This window comes from Poromitra crassiceps (assembly GCF_964638095.1).
Source record: "Poromitra crassiceps genome assembly, chromosome: 14".
Classification (NCBI taxonomy): domain Eukaryota; kingdom Metazoa; phylum Chordata; class Actinopteri; order Beryciformes; family Melamphaidae; genus Poromitra; species Poromitra crassiceps.
In genome coordinates, this window is record NC_139633.1 from 29,129,398 (window position 1) to 29,152,420 (window position 23,023).

General features: G+C 43.8%; 1 pseudogene across 1 annotated transcript; it reads right to left on the reverse strand.

The window, feature by feature from the left end:
• Positions 1 to 237: 237 nt before the first annotated feature.
• LOC310789121 (E3 SUMO-protein ligase EGR2-like) lies at positions 238 to 13,346 on the reverse strand (annotated as a pseudogene). Its single transcript has 6 exons — positions 13,309 to 13,346; positions 6,901 to 7,086; positions 6,410 to 6,461; positions 6,058 to 6,301; positions 1,369 to 1,661; positions 238 to 478 (listed from the first exon to the last, which is right to left on the reverse strand). The product of its transcript is annotated as an E3 SUMO-protein ligase EGR2-like (transcript).
• Between the last annotated feature and the right edge of the window lie 9,677 nt (positions 13,347 to 23,023).

Genomic DNA, 23,023 nt, shown 5'->3' on the forward strand with positions numbered 1-23,023 from the left:
CAGATGACCACACAGTTTACGGGGGAACTCTGGTCCTGAATGCCTTTTAGATTGCTGGCTTCAAAATAGATTTCCGGAGATTTCTTTGCTTTTATCTTTACTACACTGGTTAGGAGGACTTCTCCTTGTGTCTGAGGTGGACCTTCACGCGTCTCCTCCTCTGCAACGCTGGTTAGGAGGACTCCTTCTCCTTCTGTCTGAGGTGGATTCCACGCACCTCCTCCTCTACAACGCCGGTTAGGAGGACTTCTTCTCCTTCTGTCTGAGGTGGATCTTCATGTGTCTCCTCCTCTCGTCGCTGCGGGCGAACCTGCGGCCGCACTGCTCGCAGCAGAAGGGCTTCTCGCCGGTGTGCGTGCGGATGTGGGTGGTGAGGTGGTCGCTGCGGCTGAAGCTCCTCAGGCAGATGCGGCACTGGAAGGGCTTGTGCCCCGTGTGGATGCGCAGGTGCCGGCTCAGCTCGTCCGACCGAGAGAACCTGCGGCAAAGTATTTGTACTTAAGTGCTGTAGTTGAGTATAGCGTTTTCAAATATATTATAGACAAATAACTTTTAATCTCTCTCCCCTCCCCCTCCCTCTTTCTCTCCCTAATATAATATTGTTCAATCCTGTTTATTAGCTAGACTTAGCTAGACATGTATTCTCTGTGAAGCCCTCTGAGACATGCTTGTGAATTAGGGCTATACAAATAAACTTGACTTGACGTTTTAACACGCATTTCTACTCCTTACATCTTCAAAACAGGCTTGTTACTTTTGATTTAATGCACGACAGACAAAAACGATGTAACGTTTGTCTCTCTCGTATCGCGCTCTCCCAGCTTTCACAGTACTACCGCTCTCTCTCTTCATGCACGGTTCTAGCTCGCTTGACCGCCTCTCTTTTCCTCTCTCTCTCTCTCTCTCTCTCTCTCTCTCTCTCTCTCTCTCTCTCTCTCTCTCTCTCTCTCTCTCTCTAGTGTAGTGTGTCACATCACATCAACAATGTAGCCTGAGGGAGAAGGAGTAGATGTCATTTTAAGGATTTTAAAGAGCTAATTGAACATTTTTGTGGAAAAACCATATCACACAAATTAGTAATTTAAGTAGAGTTGTATACATCTTAAAACATGTTTGGTAGAGATCTTTTAAGTTTAGTCTTCAAATTATATCAATATGATATGAGGTTCAGTTAGCTTGGCATAGAAACAGCTGGTAGAAATACTTTTTTTAAACTTTTATACTTTTGAGTACATTTCAGAGCCTGTAGCCTTATTTTGTTTTTACTTTTACCAGAGTAAATAAGTTGAATCAGTATTTATCTTTTTTCCACACAAATAACTAACTCCTGCTTAAGTAAAGAATGTGTGTGCTTTTCCCATCTCTGACCTGCGGTCGCAGCTCTCGGCCGGGCAGGGGTACGGCCTCTGGTGCACGGGCGTCTTGCTGGGTCGGTTGGGGTACTTGCGGGGCCTCAGGATGGGTCTGAGCGCCAGGTTCTGGTGGCCGGTGGCGAAAGCCGCGGCCATGGGGCCGTCGGCGGCCGGCGAAGGTGCGCCCAGCGTAAAGTTTCTGATGGTGTTGAGCGGCGTGAGCGGAGGCGGCACGCGGAGAGAGTCCAGCGGGTGCGGCAGAGATTTCCTCTCTGAGAAAGTAGCCACCTGGATGTCTCTCTGGCAGCTCTGCGGGTAGAAGCAGGGTAGTAACGAGTTACAACAAGTAACGCACATGAGGAAAAAGAAGCAGGGTATAACGAGTTACAACAAGTAACGCACATGAGGAAAAAGAAGCAGGGTATAACGAGTTACAACAAGTAACGCACATGAGGAAAAAGAAGCAGGGTATAACGAGTTACAACAAGTAACGCACATGAGGAAAAAGAAGCAGGGTAGTAACGAGTTACAACAAGTAACGCACATGAGGAAAAAGAAGCAGGGTAGTAACGAGTTACAACAAGTAACGCACATGAGGAAAAAGAAGCAGGGTAATAACGAGTTACAACAAGTAACGCACATGAGGAAAAAGAAGCAGGGTAGTAACGAGTTACAACAATTAACGCACATGAGGAAAAAGAAGCAGGGCAGTAACGAGTTACAGCAAGTAAAGCACATGAGGAAAAAGAAGCAGGGCAGTAACGAGTTACAACAAGTAACGCACATGAGGAAAAAGAAGCAGGGTAGTAACGAGTTACAACAAGTAACACACACGAGGAAAGCAGGGTAGTAACGAGTTACAACAAGTAACACACATGAGGAAAAAGAAGCAGGGTAGTAACGAGTTACAACAAGTAACACACACGAGGAAAGCAGGGTAGTAACGAGTTACAACAAGTAACGCACATGAGGAAAAAGAAGCAGGGTAGTAACGAGTTACAACAAGTAACACACATGAGGAAAAAGAAGCAGGGTAGTAACGAGTTACAACAAGTAACGCACATGAGGAAAAAGAAGCAGGGTAGTAACGAGTTACAACAAGTAACGCACATGAGGAAAAAGAAGCAGGGTAGTAACGAGTTACAACAAGTAACACACACGAGGAAAGCAGGGTAGTAACGAGTTACAACAAGTAACGCACATGAGGAAAAAGAAGCAGGGCAGTAACGAGTTACAGCAAGTAAAGCACACGAGGAAAAAGAAGCAGGGTAGTAACGAGTTGCAACAAGTAACACACATGAGGAAAAAGAAGCAGGGTATAACGAGTTACAACAAGTAACGCACATGAGGAAAAAGAAGCAGGGTAGTAACGAGTTGCAACAAGTAACACACATGAGGAAAAAGAAGCAGGGTATAACGAGTTGCAACAAGTAACACACACGAGGAAAAAGAAGCAGGGTATAACGAGTTGCAACAAGTAACGCACACGAGGAAAAAGAAGCAGGGTATAACGAGTTGCAACAAGTAACGCACATGAGGAAAAAGAAGCAGGGTATAACGAGTTGCAACAAGTAACGCACATGAGGAAAAAGAAGCAGGGTAGTAACGAGTTGCAACAAGTAACACACATGAGGAAAAAGAAGCAGGGTAGTAACGAGTTGCAACAAGTAACACACACGAGGAAAAAGAAGCAGGGTATAACGAGTTGCAACAAGTAACGCACACGAGGAAAAAGAAGCAGGGTATAACGAGTTGCAACAAGTAACGCACATGAGGAAAAAGAAGCAGGGTATAACGAGTTGCAACAAGTAACGCACATGAGGAAAAAGAAGCAGGGTAGTAACGAGTTGCAACAAGTAACACACATGAGGAAAAAGAAGCAGGGTATAACGAGTTGCAACAAGTAACGCACATGAGGAAAAAGAAGCAGGGTATAACGAGTTGCAACAAGTAACGCACATGAGGAAAAAGAAGCAGGGTAGTAACGAGTTGCAACAAGTAACACACATGAGGAAAAAGAAGCAGGGTATAACGAGTTACAACAAGTAACGCACATGAGGAAAAAGAAGCAGGGTATAACGAGTTGCAACAAGTAACACACATGAGGAAAAAGAAGCAGGGTATAACGAGTTACAACAAGTAACGCACACGAGGAAAAAGAAGCAGGGTATAACGAGTTGCAACAAGTAACACACATGAGGAAAAAGAAGCAGGGTATAACGAGTTGCAACAAGTAACGCACATGAGGAAAAAGAAGCAGGGTATAACGAGTTGCAACAAGTAACGCACATGAGGAAAAAGAAGCAGGGTATAACGAGTTGCAACAAGTAACGCACATGAGGAAAAAGAAGCAGGGTAGTCACGAGTTACAACAAGTAACACACATGAGGAAAAAGAAGCAGGGTATAACGAGTTACAACAAGTAACACACATGAGGAAAAAGAAGCAGGGTATAACGAGTTGCAACAAGTAACACACACGAGGAAAAAGAAGCAGGGTATAACGAGTTGCAACAAGTAACTCACATGAGGAAAAAGAAGCAGGGTATAACGAGTTGCAACAAGTAACGCACACGAGGAAAAAGAAGCAGGGTAACGAGTTGCAACAAGTAACGCACATGAGGAAAAAGAAGCAGGGTATAAGGAGTTGCAACAAGTAACGCACATGAGGAAAAAGAAGCAGGGTAGTAACGAGTTGCAACAAGTAACACACATGAGGAAAAAGAAGCAGGGTATAACGAGTTGCAACAAGTAACGCACATGAGGAAAAAGAAGCAGGGTAGTAACGAGTTGCAACAAGTAACGCACATGAGGAAAAAGAAGCAGGGTATAACGAGTTGCAACAAGTAACGCACATGAGGAAAAAGAAGCAGGGTATAACGAGTTACAACAAGTAACGCACGTGAGGAAAAAGAAGCAGGGTAGTAACGAGTTGCAACAAGTAACGCACATGAGGAAAAAGAAGCAGGGTTTAACGAGTTGCAACAAGTAACGCACATGAGGAAAAAGAAGCAGGGTATAACGAGTTACAACAAGTAACGCACGTGAGGAAAAAGAAGCAGGGTAGTAACGAGTTGCAACAAGTAACGCACATGAGGAAAAAGAAGCAGGGTATAACGAGTTGCAACAAGTAACGCACACGAGGAAAAAGAAGCAGGGTAACGAGTTGCAACAAGTAACGCACATGAGGAAAAAGAAGCAGGGTATAAGGAGTTGCAACAAGTAACGCACATGAGGAAAAAGAAGCAGGGTAGTAACGAGTTGCAACAAGTAACACACATGAGGAAAAAGAAGCAGGGTATAACGAGTTACAACAAGTAACACATACATTTGTTCTCTCTAGGACAGACATGGAGAAAGAGAAGGGTAGGTGAGGAAGAGAGGGGCAGAGAGGGAGAGAGAGACAGTGGGAGACTTGTATCTCACTTGTAGGCTATCCTTATCTTACATAATAGAGAGTGGGTAACTTGTATCTATCTCACTTGTAGGCTATCCTTATCTTACATAATAGAGAGTGGGTAACTTGTATCTATCTCACTTGTAGGCTATCCGTCATACCCACTGATGATGTCATATCCACTGATGATGAACAATCCATCAACTGAGCATACACACGCCACCGACTGATGATGTCATCATTCATGTCAATTAACCCTTTATTACAGCTTTAATTTAGCCCTATTTAGCCCTATCTATCTGTTGTATGCAAATATCTTATTGGCAAGTACATTTACCTCTAATCTTCGCAGTATTCTCATCATCATACTAAAGTTTGTCAGGTTGGCTCATAGATCCATGGGTTGGCTACATTCTCCAATAGATCAGAAGCATCAGCTGCTCTTTTCAAAAACACTCCAAATACTCCCCCTACATGATATCAACACTCCACCTTTGTCTATACATGTTTTACAGTATTCCCCTGTCTCTCTCCATGCACCATGTAGGGCAGGCAGGCCATACTTCCAGCAGATTGTAAACATACATACACATAAGACAAGACATTCAGACCACCTTCACCCCCACATACTGTCACACTACAAAGAACCTTTTTGTTGTTGTTGGAAGCTGCATCTGGGCCCTGGGCTGCAAGTTGAATATCACTGGTCTAGAGCAGAGGTTCTCAAATGTTTTTCAGCCAAGGACCCCTTACAAGATAGAAAATATACTGGGGACCCCCTCATTCTGATTTGTGATTTTGGGCTAAGCTTAATTGTTTCCACGGTAACGTGCTTGACTTTTAAATTGATAGGTTTGTTAGATTAGAATGTAATCCATGAACGATTTTAGATTTAAAGCATACAATATTTTCGTTGAACTATGAAGCTTTTGCAAAAAATATATTTTATTTTTTATTTTCCTGAAAACTTTTTGCGGACCCCCTGGCAAAGTGCCACGGACCCCTGGGGGTCCCCGGACCCCCATTTGAGAACCACTGGTCTAAAGAGTCTCAACCCTAGAAATGAGCACGGTGTGCGGAATTTCTAATTTGTTTGATATTAATCCTACCTGCTATACTTCATTCTTTTTGCACTGGCCTGCGCACACCCTAAGAATATTCAAATGGAAAGTCACTTGTACTTTGAATAATCTATCAACCAAGTACTTTTAAACTTTTACTTTCACAAATGGCAAATTTCACTTGTATACTTGAATATTTGTAAGGCTACTTTTACTTGAGTATAGATTTGGAGTACTCGAGTACCCACCACTGGGTAGAAGCCGCCATACTCGGGCATGATGGAGAGCAGAGCGCCTGGGTCGACGCTGGCTTTGGGCAGTGCTGAGCTGTAGGACGGGGGCGGGGCCGGGTTGTAGGCCTGCAGGTAGGCCGGGTCCTGGTGGTACATGTCCCCGCTGCAAGAGTAGGCCGGGCCCGCGTGAGGGCCCACGTACATGTGGCTGAGATCCGACTGGCCGTGCGCCATGGTGCCGCCCTCCACGTCTCTAGACCTGCAACCATTCGTCCATTAAGCCCATCGCACTCCAGTCAAACATTCTACAACAAACACATCAGACAAACACAGAGGTGTGTGGTGTGCCGGGGCTGTCTGTCCTGACTTCTTGTTTTGGAGATGTTTGGTCAGACTCCACATGTTCAATCCTTGTTTTCCTGTGTTAGCCCATGGCACACCAATCAAACATTCTACAACAAACACAGACAAACACAGATGCATGTTTTGGTGTACTGTCCATAGCCGTCTGTCCATGTTTGGAGATGTTTGGTCAGATTCCACATGTTCAATCCGGTTTGTCTGTGTTTGTTTAGCCCATGGCACACCAATCAAATATTATCCAACAAATGCCAATGCTTGCTTTAGTTGTCAACTATTAAATTAATCGCCAACCATTATGATAACCGATAAATTTTTAACAAACAATTGATGATTGAGGACATCATCTCGCTTTGGGAATCACTCACCGACATTTCTCGCCATTTTCTGACATTTTAGAGCAACCAGCTAATCGATTAAGATTCGAGAGAAAATAATCGACAGATTCAACGACAATGAAAATAATCGTTAGCGAGCCTACTGTACTTGCAGCTCTACCTCCTCCTGCGTAAATATCGGGCGATGCTGGCGGCGATCCCTGAGCGGAGACGTCCGCGCTGGCCCACGTTAATAACGTCCCTGGGACTCCACGGTCCTCCCGCGCCTCTGGAATCCACCGAGAAGCGGCCGGTAAACGCCGCGGGATGCGTGCGCCACTCTTCTCCTCCAACAGAAGCTCTCCTTCTGTCAAAAAAAAAAAAAAAAAAGTACAATATTTGCCTCTGGAGATATAGTGGAGTAGAAATATAAAGTAGCAGAAAATAGAAATACTCAAGTAGTACATAAAGTACGTCGGTATTGAAGGTAAACAAGGTGAACCCTACCCACACGCCCTTACTGGGTGGGGCGTGTGCATGAAATAAGGCCTGTGACTGTGGTTAACAACAGTTTATGAGACAGCGACGTTTCTGTTCAGCAGGATAATCTTCACAAACGTGGACCACTTTTATTACTTTTGAAGCCTAAATGCGTCACTTTCGTCAACCACAGGCCTTCTTATTTCATGCATTGAACCGAAATCCCCATACAAAAGTCCCATTGGCTGTTACACGTACGAGCTGGAAGTGCTACTTTAGACTCATTCCAGTAGTGCTCTACTGAGCTACATTAATACCGTGACATTATTCAACTTCATGCCCGGGCAGACACGTGTGTTCCACCTATACATGTGCATTCTCATGTTCAATAACTCGTGTGCATTCTCATGTTCAATAACTCGTGTGCATTCTCATGTTCAATAACTCCACACTCGGACTCAGGTAATGGGACTCTGACGTGGCCTCAGAATCGAACACTGGAGACTTGAGACTCGACATGGAGTTGAGATACACAGTAGTGACTTGAATACAACACTGACTTGAACACTGCAATAATCCTCCTAATCTGATCTGTTAATGTGTCCATTACAACTTCATTACAATGAGAGAGAGGGAGCTCCACTCCCCTCTCTCTCTCTCTCTCTCTCTCCCTCCCTCTCTCTCTCTCTCTCTCTCTCTCTCTCTCTCTCTCTCTCTCTCTCTCTCTCTCTCTCTCGCTCTCTCTCTCTCTCTCTCTCTCTCTCTGAGCCTATTGAACGCCCACAGTTACAAAAATGTTGGTGTGTATTGTCGTTGTGTGGCGAGCCGCCCACCCAGTGGCAGATGGGGGTTTGGTGCATCCACACACTGCACTACACGCACCACACACACACACACACACACACACACACACACACACACACACACACACACACACACACACACACACACACACACACAGTTGAGCACACAGCCATGCACACACTTCAGCTATCTATCTATCTATCTATCTACATCTATAGCTATCTATCTATCTATCTATCTATCTATCTATCTATCTATCAAAAACACACTCTCCCTCTCTCTCTCTCTCACACACACACACACACACACACACACACACACACACACACACACACACACACACACACACATTCTTGCTCTGAATCTCTAAGCAAACACACAAACACAAACATCCTCCCACACACACGTGCACTCTCTCTCTCTCTCTCACTCACACACACACACACACACACACACACACACACACACACACACACACACACACACACACACACACACACACACACACACACAAACCAACAAAATCTCTCACTGTGAATCTCTCAAACACGCACACGCACGCACACGCACACACACACACACACACACACACACACACACACACACACACAAAATCTCACTGTGAATCTCTCAAACACACACACACACACACACACACAGAGAGAGCTCCGTGGGGACGGTGCCCTGCTCGCACCCTTCGCCCACGCTCGTACGGCCCTCGGGTCTTCGGGGGGGGGTTGGGTTTTGTGTTGTGTCTCTGGGTGTCAGCCGGGGGTCCGGCGGGCGCGGCCGAGCCCACCACGCCGATTAATCATCTGTCAGCCGCCCGTTTTGTTCCTACCATCTTTGTCTCGGTGCTGAGGCTGCTGCAGCCCGGGCCGGGCCGGGCCTGCTAGCCTGCTGCCTGCACCCCCCCCCCCCCCCTTCCAGCTCCCACTCTGCACCCTGGTGTCACCACTCCCCCCCCCCCAAAAAAAAACACCACAACATCCCAGCTGCCTCCTTTTCGCTTGTTTGTTTGCTGTTTTTCTTTTCTGCAGCTCGAGTTTGAAGTTCTGCGCGCTCGTCTGTCGTTCGGGCGAGTTTCGTGACCCCTGGAGCCCGCGTAAAAAGGAAAATCGCTTTTGTGACATCAGACACAACACAGGGGCGTCGACGTGCTAGCCGTCCTGTTCTTCTTTAGATATTAAAAACCCAAAGTTATTCAGTAATGTAAGAAATATGAAAGAGTACACCCCCCCTCCCCAAATAAAAAGGTACTCAGTGAGCAGGTATGAAAAGGTAAAAGGCTTTTATAATAGTGGATTCGTAATCATAACTGCAGCCAACGCATGCATGTCAACCAAAAACTGGTCTATGCTCATCGCACTGTTATAGACGGTTTTCACTGAATTGTGTTGCTAGGCAACCGTTTGAAACCTAGCTTATTTCCTGTCAGCTATTGTATTAGCATCACACTGCAACAGGAAGTAAGCTAGCGGCAATTTAGAATGTTTATGTTGTCAAGTTAAAACCGTCGCAACCGTTTTATAAAAGCAGTAAGTTATGAGTTATGAATAAGTTATTTTGTAGGTGTTATGGTATTTTATGCTTTTGTACCTGAATTGGATTATGTACATGCATGTGTATCAGATTTACATTGTAACTGTTTCATTGTGTTTTTGATTGTCCTTCTATCATCTAGGGACCCAGGGACTGCAGATGAAATGTAGCTTCCTAGCTAAGTCTGGGACAGTTTGTGATGTCTCTGTCAAATCAAATAATCAAATCAAATCAAATCAAAATAAAAAACCCAGTGAGGGTAGGTGAAGCTAACACAATAGATCCACTGTACTGTATGGTTCCCGACAACTCTTGTGTGAAGTATAACAAGCTACCTTTTTGTGGTCTCTGCTAGCATTACGGGTGGTTACATATGGCCCGAACAAACTGAATAACGTCACATAATGCAACACTGTTCGGATCCCACCTGCAATTACCGCTCATCACCGTAGGTGTTGCCAAAGAGAACGAAATGGAAATCTTCAACAATGAAAACTAACATTAAATAAAGTTTGACTAAGCTAAATTGTCAGATATGGCCATCTGCTCACCGCCCAGGCACTTACAATTATGTACTTAACTAACTTAACTTAACTTAACCTCACTAACTATCCTGTGACACCCCAAAAACCTACCATCTGCTCCAGAAAAAAAGTTATATTTAATGTTTGTTTATTAACTGGCCCCTGGCCTCGTGTCATTTTGCAAAAGTGGCCCCCGGGCAAAGCAAGTTGAGTATCCCTGGTTTACGCCCTCCTTCCACCCTGACCACAGCACTCTTACTGCCACACTATCAATATGACAGGTTGATCTACACATATCTAGAAACATGATATGCAAAGGATTTTTGGGCTCAGAAATGATATTCTACGTATCCATGGATTCCAGAAATGTACAATGTCGACATTTTATTCTGGCGGCCAGGCTGTTAAAAACAACACATTGTAATAACAAGAATAGACACGCATCAACAAGACAATTAGGCTTCCTCTATTTTGACTTTTGTAGCTACACACTGATCTCATACTACATTTTTCTTATAATGTTGAAATTGTCCGTCGAGTGTTTCAACTCCCATTTTCTCTGTACTTTATTATCTTTTTGTTCTATTTGTCTTTGCTGTATCCTTGTACTATTTGCTGCTGCAGCTTATTTCAGCATATGTGTTTTTGTTTGATATAAGCGATATGGAGGAACTTATATGGAGAAGATGATCGGGGGGTTGGAAGTTTGGATGTTCAAATCCATTATGAAACAAGAGTACGAAAAGAAACAGAAAGGCATTACTTCATGTTCTAGATGTATATTCTGGAAAGGTAGCATTTTGCCAACCAGGTGATCCATCATCCTCTGAATAAATACCATTAATCATCTTCATTTTGTGCTATCATTCATATTGAAAGAGCAGGTGTTTTGGATGGGGACTATTCATCTAGTTTATCTATTTTATATATATATATATATATATATATATATATATATATATATATATATATATATATATATATATATATATATATATATATATATATATAATTCCAGATTCAAGAATCATAGTTTAGGCTGGATTTTCTCAAAATCCAGGAGCCAGCCAGTGTGTAAAAGTGTTATTATTTTGTCAACGAAAGCCTTCAACTACCTATTGTCCTTTAAAAGAGAATGATGCTTCATTCTGATATAGGATTTTATTTATTTATTTATTTAATTATTATTATTATTATTATTATTATTATTATTATTATTATTATTATTATTATTATTATTATTATTATTATTATTATTATATTATTATGATGCTGTCATTCATAATAAAACTGTAGGTTTTGTTCAAATTGTGAAAGGAAACAAACTCTTGTTGGTTTGGCCTTGCAGAGATGGCTGGGAGATTTGGTCTAAAAACAGATCCATATTTCATCCTATGGTTCCAGCATTCATGTAAATACAGGAGCTGTTTTTCCAGCCTCTCATTCTGGCAAAAACATGCTGATGGGGGTGTGTAAGTTTGTGGATGTGCGGTAGAAACCTCTGTCCCGGCCGTCAATATAGAACTGATTGCATATTCATGGGACATGTATTGACTGCTGAGTGTTGGATAATAGACACACATATCAATGATGGTCAAGTCACGATGAATGGTTTCAGCCAAATCTGTGCGACCCAGAATGTGTTGTCCGTTACTTACAGCTTGTCTTGGTAATTAGCTTTTGGAGACTTTCAAATGACTTTTGAGTTGTTTTTGACTAGAGTGGAACAAAGTCTTTTTATGTTTGGAGCTTAACATTTTTAACAAGATCCAATAAACTACAGCACACACTGGGGACATATTCAGACCCCAAAATGGTACAATAATGTATCTATTTATGATTGCAATTAAATAAGGTAATTCACTTTTGGAGACTCAAATCATTGCTTTTGAGTACAAAGACCAGAGTGGAAAGAAGTCTTTTTGTGTTTGGAGTAGTAGTTTTTAACAATATCCAATAAACTACTGCACACTAGGAACATATTCAGACCCCAGAATGGTAGGCTACAGAAATGTTATGATATATGTATTTAAGAATGGATAAAAAAAAATAAAGAATGTATGGCAGAACACCTCTATGTACCTTCTGTAGTTCATAATTATGGGCTAACTCACACAAAAATAAACAGAAAACATCCAATGGTGGGACTCCATAAATGAACAGAAACAAGGCAATGGTGATGAAACATGACAGAACTGCATGCAGTCAAGTTGCCTTCTTTCTTTATACTTTCCTACCATTCTATAATCAGCATTTTATCATTTAGAGCCACATTTGCTGTTCTAACCCTAACCCTTTTTCACAATTGCTGTGATTTGACAAATCCCAGTGTATTGATAACAATTGGACCGTTTGAAACATTGTCTTTGTATATATCACCACCAAAATTAACTATATAGTATTGTATAAATGACTGATTTGGTGAAGACTCGAATGTGAAGGCTAAACGAGGATACTAAAACCTTTGCAAATAACAGATACATTGGAATACATGATATTTTTCTATTATTTCCTTATATATGAGTCCAGTGAGTATTTATCTAACAATGTGGCAACACGAGGCTTGTGATGTTTTGAGGGTATATGTATATTCCCATTTTGCACAAACCCAAACTTTTCCACATATTTTACTCCACTTCACACACACAACCACATATTCGGTCTCATACAAAGTGATTTAGTCATAAACAGGAGGAGAAAGGATGACCTGCAGCCATTGAGCATAAGGTAAACAACAGATATGAACAAAAATCAAATTTAACTTCTGAAAAGTGTCAATTTATGAGGTTTTTCCCTTAGAATACTCTATCCTAATTTAACATCAGTTTGATACCATAGGCCTGCTTCATTAAATTAAAGTACTGTGAATTTACACCATAAAGATATACGGCCTAAAAAATGGCTTATTCTTTCCCCAAATAAGCTGAGTCATACCAACCAAACCATATCACCATATAACCATATCAAAGGAGACATTGTCTGCCACCAGAACATGACAAAAGCGTTCAAGTATTAGACTCACTTTCACCTGCAGTGAAGATCCTCCTCCTGTTTCAGGCTCCCAAGTCGATGCTTCAGCGGGCCTCCTCTCCCTCAAGAGCGACAGAGCGAGGGAGAGAGGGAGAGAGAGAGAGAGAGAGAGGGAGAGATGGAAAGATGGAGAGAGGTGGAGAGAAAGAGCGGAGAGGCTTCCTGAAGTGACCACCAGCCAAACGTTTGGCCGTCCGACCGAAACTTACCCGCTCTGGCCTTCTCGCTCGCCCCCGGAAAGGGTCATCGTCACCCGGGGTCCGAGTGGGCAGCCAGTGACAAAGAGAGAGAGAGAGAGAGAGAGAGAGAGAGAGAGAGAGAGAGAGAGAGAGAGAGAGAGAGAGAGAGTATATGCATGGGGGAAGACACAATACGATTGTTCCCACCTCACTTTGCTTCCACCCTTGCAGTTAAAATTGTTATGGTAATGAAGTGGACTTTTTTTGTGCCTCCCAGCAGATTGTAACAGAGAGACATTTCTTTGACTGGAAGTGGAGGTCTGGAGGTGTTTGGGTCACCCTGCCTCACCCCGGCTAGGGCGAGTAGACCCTTTTTCATATCGAGGCCCCCAATTTAGACCCTCATTCTGATGAGACGTTGTCTCTCAGACTCAAATCTGAGAATGTTTCTACTGTTAGATAGACTTAGTGCAGAATTCCATAGTCTCGCTTGGCAGAGCTGATCCTTCTATGGACCCATTTCACAGCAACCGTTTTTTGAGGTGGTAAAACAGGAAGTAAAGCAGCTGTAACTAATACCATTAATTATATGCTTCCATTCTGTTTAGGTGTTCCAGTGCCGGGTGCCCTCATCAATGCTAATGGTTACACCTGCGTTGCTTCCTGCTTTAACACCTCAAAGTGTTGCTATGAAATATGGGCCCATTGAGTCAGACCAAGAATTCCACGACTGTCCGTGTTTAGAGAGATAAGAGAGAAACTAGGATCAAAACCCTCACTCTTCCACATATGTGTTCCCTCAGCCCTATGTTCCCTCAGCCCTATGTTCCCTCATCCCTATGTGTTCCCTCATCCCTATGTGTTCCCTCAGCCCTATGTTCCCTCATCCCTATGTGTTCCCTCATCCCTATGTTCCCTCAGCCCTATGTTCCCTCAGCCCTATGTGTTCCCTCATCCCTATGTTCCCTCATCCCTATGTGTTCCCTCATCCCTATGTGTTCCCTCAGCCCTATGTTCCCTCATCCCTATGTGTTCCCTCATCCCTATGTTCCCTCAGCCCTATGTTCCCTCAGCCCTATGTGTTCCCTCAGCCCTATGTTCCCTCATCCCTATGTGTTCCCTCAGCCCTATGTTCCCTCATCCCTATGTGTTCCCTCATCCCTATGTTCCCTCATCCCTATGTTCCCTCATCCCTATGTGTTCCCTCATCCCTATGTGTTCCCTCAGCCCTATGTTCCCTCATCCCTATGTGTTCCCTCAGCCCTATGTTCCCTCATCCCTATGTGTTCCCTCAGCCCTATGTTCCCTCATCCCTATGTGTTCCCTCATCCCTATGTGTTCCCTCATCCCTATGTTCCCTCATCCCTATGTGTTCCCTCATCCCTATGTGTTCCCTCATCCCTATGTTCCCTCATCCCTATGTTCCCTCATCCCTATGTGTTCCCTCATCCCTATGTGTTCCCTCAGCCCTATGTGTTCCCTCATCCCTATGTGTTCCCTCATCCCTATGTGTTCCCTCATCCCTATGTGTTCCCTCAGCCCTATGTGTTCCCTCATCCCTATGTGTTCCCTCATCCCTATGTGTTCCCTCATCCCTATGTGTTCCCTCATCCCTATGTTCCCTCATCCCTATGTTCCCTCATCCCTATGTGTTCCCTCATCCCTATGTGTTCCCTCATCCCTATGTTCCCTCATCCCTATGTTCCCTCATCCCTATGTGTTCCCTCATCCCTATGTGTTCCCTCAGCCCTATGTGTTCCCTCATCCCTATGTGTTCCCTCAGCCCTATGTTCCCTCATCCCTATGTGTTCCCTCATCCCTATGTTCCCTCATCCCTATGTTCCCTCATCCCTATGTGTTCCCTCATCCCTATGTTCCCTCATCCCTATGTTCCCTCATCCCTATGTGTTCCCTCATCCCTATGTGTTCCCTCATCCCTATGTGTTCCCTCATCCCTATGTGTTCCCTCATCCCTATGTGTTCCCTCATCCCTATGTTCCCTCATCCCTATGTTCCCTCATCCCTATGTGTTCCCTCATCCCTATGTGTTCCCTCATCCCTATGTTCCCTCAGCCCTATGTTCCCTCATCCCTATGTGTTCCCTCATCCCTATGTTCCCTCAGCCCTATGTTCCCTCATCCCTATGTGTTCCCTCATCCCTATGTTCCCTCATCCCTATGTGTTCCCTCATCCCTATGTTCCCTCATCCCTATGTGTTCCCTCATCCCTATGTGTTCCCTCATCCCTATGTGTTCCCTCATCCCTATGTGTTCCCTCATCCCTATGTTCCCTCATCCCTATGTGTTCCCTCATCCCTATGTGTTCCCTCATCCCTATGTGTTCCCTCATCCCTATGTGTTCCCTCATCCCTATGTGTTCCCTCATCCCTATGTGTTCCCTCATCCCTATGTGTTCCCTCAGCCCTATGTGTTCCCTCATCCCATGTGTTCCCTCAGCCCTATGTGTTCCCTCAGCCCTATGTTCCCTCATCCCTATGTTCCCTCATCCCTATGTGTTCCCTCAGCCCTATGTTCCCTCATCCCTATGTTCCCTCATCCCTATGTGTTCCCTCAGCCCTATGTGTTCCCTCATCCCTATGTGTTCCCTCATCCCTATGTTCCCTCATCCCTATGTGTTCCCTCAGCCCTATGTGTTCCCTCAGCCCTATGTTCCCTCATCCCTACGTGTTCCCTCAGCCCTATGTGTTCCCTCAGCCCTATGTGTTCCCTCAGCCCTATGTTCCCTCATCCCTATGTTCCCTCATCCCTATGTTCCCTCATCCCTATGTGTTCCCTCATCCCTATGTTCCCTCATCCCTATGTGTTCCCTCATCCCTATGTGTTCCCTCAGTAATATGTGTTCCCTCATCCCTATGTGTTCCCTCAGCAATATGTGTTCCCTCATCCCTATGTGTTCCCTCAGCTCTATGTTCCCTCATCCCTATGTGTTCCCTCAGCCCTATGTGTTCCCTCAGCCCTATGTTCCCTCAGCCCTATGTTCCCTCAGCCCTATGTGTTCCCTCAGCCCTATGTTCCCTCATGCCATGTCAAAGGGCAGGCACTTTCGAAAAATACTTGGCAGGTGATTGAATGAACCATCTGCCGATCACGGGCTCGCTCTCGCTGGCGTCACACCAAAGCCCACCCGTAGCTGCCTCTGATTGGTGTGAACCCCTGGAGGTTCAGATTCAAACCTATAGATTGGAGCGTGGCAAGGATGGATGGATTTGTGGTGTGATCGTGATCTCATGATTTTGCGCGAATCCAGCTGCCTCCCTGTAAGGTTAGGCGAAGGCATGACCTGCCCTACTCTGCCTCTGATTGGGTTAGGTAGGACGTAGGGTAAGGCATGGGGAGTGATGGTTGGTTAGGTTTAGGCATGGGGAGTGATGGTTGGTTAGGTTTAGGCATGGGGAGTGATGATTGGTTAAGCTTAGTGTAAAATATCAGGGTAAGCCAATCAAGAGGCAGAGTATGTCTTCACCATCCTGGGAAAATAAATATCGTGTTAGGTAGGCTACTGATCAGAGGGAACATAGTGCTGAGGGAACATAGGACTGAGGGAATAGGTCTAAGGGAACATATAGGGTGCTACTAGCTGCTACTACGTTAGCTATGTGTGCTAATCAGATGTGTTAACAAGATGTGAACGAAAAAGCCCTGTATAACAGCTTAACGTTATGACATGACACGCCCAACACCACCTTGCCTCAAATAGGCAGATTGAGATAATCATTGAATGCTGCGTAGGGCATGTTCTGCCCACAAGTGCAGTGGGATCTATAATAACGCCTACACTACACTTAAAAGCCCTATCAAAACGATGAGAAAAAGAATGAAGATATGAAAATATAGCAAATAGAATAGAATACTGTAAATGTGTACAGTTTTATTTGTGTGCATCTTGTGTCTCTGTGTCCGTGTGTGTGTGTGTGTGTGTGTGTGTGTGTGTGTGTGTGTGTGTGAAAGGGATTGCCCGCAGCACATAAAGAGATGACCCCCCCCCCCCCCTCCCCCACCCCCCCGGGGGACTGAGTGGGTGGACGGTGCTCAGGAGATGGATGGCTGCTCTCCACTGGTCACTTCATAAACCTGACGTGTGTGTGTGTGTGTGTGTGTGTGTGTGTGTGTGTGTCTCACACACGCGCGCGCGCGCACACACACACACACCGGTATGTGCGTGTTTATGAATGCATAATTGTGTGTATGTGTATTTATGAGCATAATTAGGAGTGTATGTTTCCTTGTTCAAATGATTGTGTGTCGATGTGCATGTGTTTAAGTGTGCACATACAGTAGCATGTGTTTCTTTGTTATCAACTTTTTTTTTATTGTTTCGACATAACAAACACATAAACACAACAAAAACACAACAATTAACGCCTACCCCCCACCCCAGGCAGCAACCAATTCACATTACAATTGGCCTTAGTACTATTTCAGATCAGAAAGGAGAGAGATAAACAACTGATAAATTCAGGGGGGAAAAATAGTCTGTATCATTTTACGTGACAATACTATATACTACATTATAAAACGGCTATCTCAAATCAAGCAATCTGATTGGTTCACAGCCATTGTATAAATCCCGTAACCCACTCCAATAACCCATGGCCATGGGTTATGAGTTGCCATGGCAACTCTCTTACTAAAAGGCTTTGGTTACCCCAAATGACAATGTAGAAAAAACAAATGGCGGAGACAGCTGTCAGATCCTTGTGAATCGATCTTCGCTTATAACTTTACTAATACTTCGCAGAAAATTATGTTTTGTTCAAGAAGGCTAATGTCTTCTTTGCAAAAAAAAGGCTGTTAACCCCGCATTTAACCCCGCATTTAACCCCGTAACGTTAGTTGGTGTCTGGCTTTCCAGAAAGCTCTCAGCTTCTCAGCAAGCGCTGAGAATGCAGCGCTGTGCTCGAGCTGCGTGTCGGGCTTTCCAGAAAGCTCTCAGCTTCTCAGCAAGCGCCAGGATTGGCCAATGTCAACTTCAGTCTCCAGAACGATCCAATCAAATCACCCGCACGTTCTTGCGGTCCCGCCTTACAGTAGTGTTTCAACTGACTCTACCAGAATGCCATGGCAGTCGGACTTATAGTATTACTATTATTATTATATTATCATACTTGGAAACCATTTTATAAAAGCAATATAGCACTCGAGCTGCATGTGTTGTGGCATATATCCCGCTGCTCAGCAGTTATCCCACTATCAGCGGGATATATTTGCCACAACACACTGGCTCTCATGCTATATTGCTTAAGTATACTGTACATATTTGTATTATGTATAGTGGATGTGTTCAAAAGTGTGTTCGGCCTCGCCCTGGCTGCTCCTTGATGGTATATATATATCTGCTTTAGGACGTTATCTAATTTTGATGTGTCCATTTAAGTTTTTGAATCCAAGAAATTGCAATTTGGTTGCAATTTGCAATGGTTTTTTGGAAGTACCATCCAAATTGTTCCACATTGTTAACCAGCAAATGTAATGCTCTGAACATCCAAGATCCCTGTTCCAGACCTGATGGGCTGGGTTCGCAGATGGAATTCAAGAGTAAATATAACCTTCATTTAACTGAACATCTTTCTAAAAACTGTTGATGTTGATGTGTGCACCGTTTCTTACACCATTGTTTCACCAAATTGTTCATTGGTTCTGCGTCATCTGGATTATTGCCAGTGTTGGGCAAGTTACTTTAAAAATGTAATATACTACATATTACTAGTTACTTTCATTTTAAAGTAATAAGTTACTTCACACAGTATTACTTTCTGTGTAGAGTAACTCATTACTTGGTACACTACTTTTGCATTACTTTTACCAAAACAGCAGCAGCAGAATGACATTGCTGCCCCGGAAACCATCCTGAAAAATTATTTCAACCGCCTTGAAGTCAATGTAAACAATCAAAAATTCTAAATGTTATTCTTTTCCTTTGTTATTGTCATCTATAGTGGTTATTTGCATAAAAACAAATAAGTTTGATTAGGAAATGATTGTATCTTTTTTAAATATGTGCTTAGATTTAATCAAATGTAACTAAATTTGTAACTTGAGTTACTTGAGAAAGTAACTGGTATAATATTACTGAAATCCTATATGTAAGTTATATTACTGAGTTACTGCTAAAAGTAATATATTACATGTAATATGTTACTTTTGTAATGAGTTACCCCCAACACTGATTATTGCCCTGTGGTATGGTAATCTGCTTTTAAAGGTCTACTCTTTTAGTGTGGCTATAGCCTCCGCCCCCTCAGTCCATACAGTACTTCTACTCTGCACCCTCAACCTGGAACCCAACAGCCTGGTAAACCAGCAGGTCACGTACCAGGCTAGCCTACTGAAGCTGTCCAGCTTGATTCCCCTATAGGACAGGGGTTTTCAAAGTCTGAGACTGTGAGCCTCCCCTCACACGATGACACTTGGACAAAGCCCCCCCTCCCTCCATCACGATTATGTTATTTGATAGCCTGACATTGCTGTCGACATGACTCACCATGTCTGCAAATACAGAAAAAAGGTCTGAAAGCGCACGTGTTTCTGATTGGGAAAAACAAAATCTCCCCCCAAACTGCTGCATCTCTGAACCATCTCTTCACAACCAAATCACACACTTAAGCTATTTATTCCTATGAGACCTCAATTTGTTTTGAGCCCCCCTGGGAAAACCCTTGACAGGCCATTTTAAACTAGGGGGTTAAACTTGGTGCTCACTTTATGACTCGTCTTTACCTTGTCCCCAAGTGTTGCTGTTGGACCAGGTCTCTCTTGAGAATGAGACTGCAGTTAAAATAAGTTCTAAATAATTTCTAGCGCAGGACAAATTCCTCAATACTTCCTTGGAGATCTCACTGTAACCAAAAGCCAACTCACATAATGTCATTGTATTCTGACACTTGGCAGAGACTTTTTACATCTTAATTCTAAGCTATAGAGTGGATAAAAACCAAAAGCCAACTTGTATATACACAGACATCTTTTATTAGTAAGATTTTTGAGAAGCTGTCTGAGGACTCGATGGAGTTCTCGATCAAAGTCTCCCTGCCGGAGATCTACGAGGAGCTGTTCAGCACAGAGGGTATCGGCGCGAACTGTTCTGTCTTTCAGCATGGCGTGGTGATGAAGGGTCTGGAGGTGGCGACTGTCCGCAATAAGGATGAGGTCTATCAGATGCTGGAAAGAGTAGCAGCCAAGAGGAAGACCGCCTCCACACTCATGAACCCTTACTCCCAAGTACCTGACGCAGCAGCCATTCATTCAGTGACTTGGGAAATACACTTGGAAAACAAAAAAAACAAAATAATCTGATGTAGAGGCGACTCTTTGTTTGTTAGCTTCAATTTTCGATAACTCTGGGTTTTTTTTGTGTTGTGCAGTCGCTCCCATTCAGTGTTCTCCATCACTATACACACACACGAAGGAGATCACTGTGGATGGAGAGGAGCTAGTGAAGATTGGAAACTCAACCTGGTAATAGTCGCTTTAGATAGATACTAGATATCTCAGTGTTAAACAGCTCCTCATGTCATTCAACTTTACAGCGTTAGCAGTTGAGCATCGGCATGTCAGTCTTTGTTTGCGTTCTACAGACCGCTTGCTGGTGCTGAACGAGGTGGCGGAGAGCTGGGCAGAGCTCTGGCCACTGGATGCGTGTGTGGGCGGAGCCATGGTCGCTGTGGAGTCCAACCGCTGTGGAGTCTTCTGTGGGCGGAGCCATAACCACTGTGGAGTTATGTGGGTGGAGCATGCAGCTGCTGGTGGACAGCCTGGCTCGCTGCTGAGGGACAGAGTTCAGCAGCAGGAGGCGCTGTGTCAGCAGAGCAAGGACAGCATGCTGCAGCTGCAGGTGAATGAAAGAAAGAAGATATTTTGGTCCACAAACCACAACTGTCCTTCCAAAAGTTATTCAAATAGGTTGAGATCAGGCTACTCTCTGGATCAGACGTGGGCAACTGGCGGCCCGCGGGCCACATGCGGCCCACGAGCGCCTCCTGTGTGGCCCGCACTGGACGCAACACGCAAGATACCCACTGAATATAAGTGTCCAAATGTTCATATCATTCTGGCCAATACTCCACTTCTGTTATAACATTTCAGTCTGGAATATCTTTCAATAATCTTTATGGATAAAAGGCTGAAAGTAATCTCATGTGTAAGAAATGACTGTTCTACATTGAAGTAAAAATGTAAATAATTAACTTGTTGGTTTTGGATTTATTTAGCTTCAAGAGTGCATTTGTGTGACCCTCAACACAGGCTTTGAGAATCCCGGGTCTCTTACTGATACTTATGTTTAAATTAACCCACTCATATTCTGGTTTATTTCAAGAAAAACATTTTGGCTAGTGGAAATTCTAATTAGCTGGTAACTTTATAAAATCTAGCAGCCATATTGGCAGGTGGTCAAAAAAGTTAACTTCAAGCCTTGCAGGGAGAGCAAGTGGTGACAGAAGTGAGTGAGAAAAGTTTCAAATATTGGTGTTTAAGACTGAATAATGACAACTGTTAATTTAAAATGAGTTATTCCTCTAAACCAGACTTCAAATGCCCCAAAATTTTTAGCACCGGTGCCGTTTGGCCCCCAGCCCTCAGCAAAATCTGGCCCTCGACATTTTTTTGTGGTCCTCTCATCAAAGTTCCTGGGTTAAGGCATGACAATATTTGTTCGGCCCCCGGCAACAATCTGGGTTTCTCATGTGGCCCCCCATGAAAAATAATTGCCCACCCCAGCTCTGGATGGTTTACCAGGCTTGCTCAGAGTGCACTACAAGCAACTAAAGCAAAGTGAACGCATACAGTGACAGAAGATGTTGGTGACGTACCTTCTTCCATTCCTCCTCCATGGCAGCAATCCTGTGCATTCCTTGGAGGGGAAAAAAAAAAAAAGGCAGCAAAACCCACAATTTCTTTGATGCTGTAAGATGAGGAACCTCAGTTTGGACAAACACCTTCTCTAAAGCTTTGATTGAGAAAGTTAATTCACCGAGTTCCCTGATGCTGCTTTGTTCAGCTGCAAAACAGCCGCCTCCTGCATTGGATTTATTCTGTTTATACTTGAATTATGCATTCATCAGGCACGTAGAAGTTGCCTTGACTAATGTGGAATCAATTAGTTGATTAATCAATTAGTTATCGGACAACACTCAATAATTTTGTTATTTATTTCTCAAGTAAATAAGTCTTAAACTAACATTGTATTTTTTGTTAATGTCCAGAATGGAATAGGCCTAGCGTTATACCAATATGAATATAATGACATCAATGTAACACATCAGCTACAGCTAACGCCAACCACTGCGTCGAACATCCTACACGTGTGCATATTAACAGGTAACATAGTTCAACGGTAGCGTAAACCAAACCTAATACAACAAAGGTACTTACTTCTGTCACAAAGGTGAAGGTCAGGATAGTAGCTGGTAGCTGGAGACCAGGCTATCCATATGAATCGCACTAGCTGTCAGCACTCTTCATATGGCCTCCATTGGGGCTGGTTAGCAGGCTAGCAGAATAGTGCCCTCACAAACTGAGGCTTTAAATACAACAGCAGGGATGATTGGCTCTGATCAGTCTGGATTGTTGGCAGGTGTGCATGTGAGGTGAGAGGTCACCAGGAAGTGGAGAATTGTGGGAGCTGAAGTCCAGGAAGTCACTTTCTACACTACAGCAAGTCTCCCCTGTAGTAGAATTAACACATCCCTGCTCTTATCGTGACGGCCCACTGGCTGGCAGATGCAGAC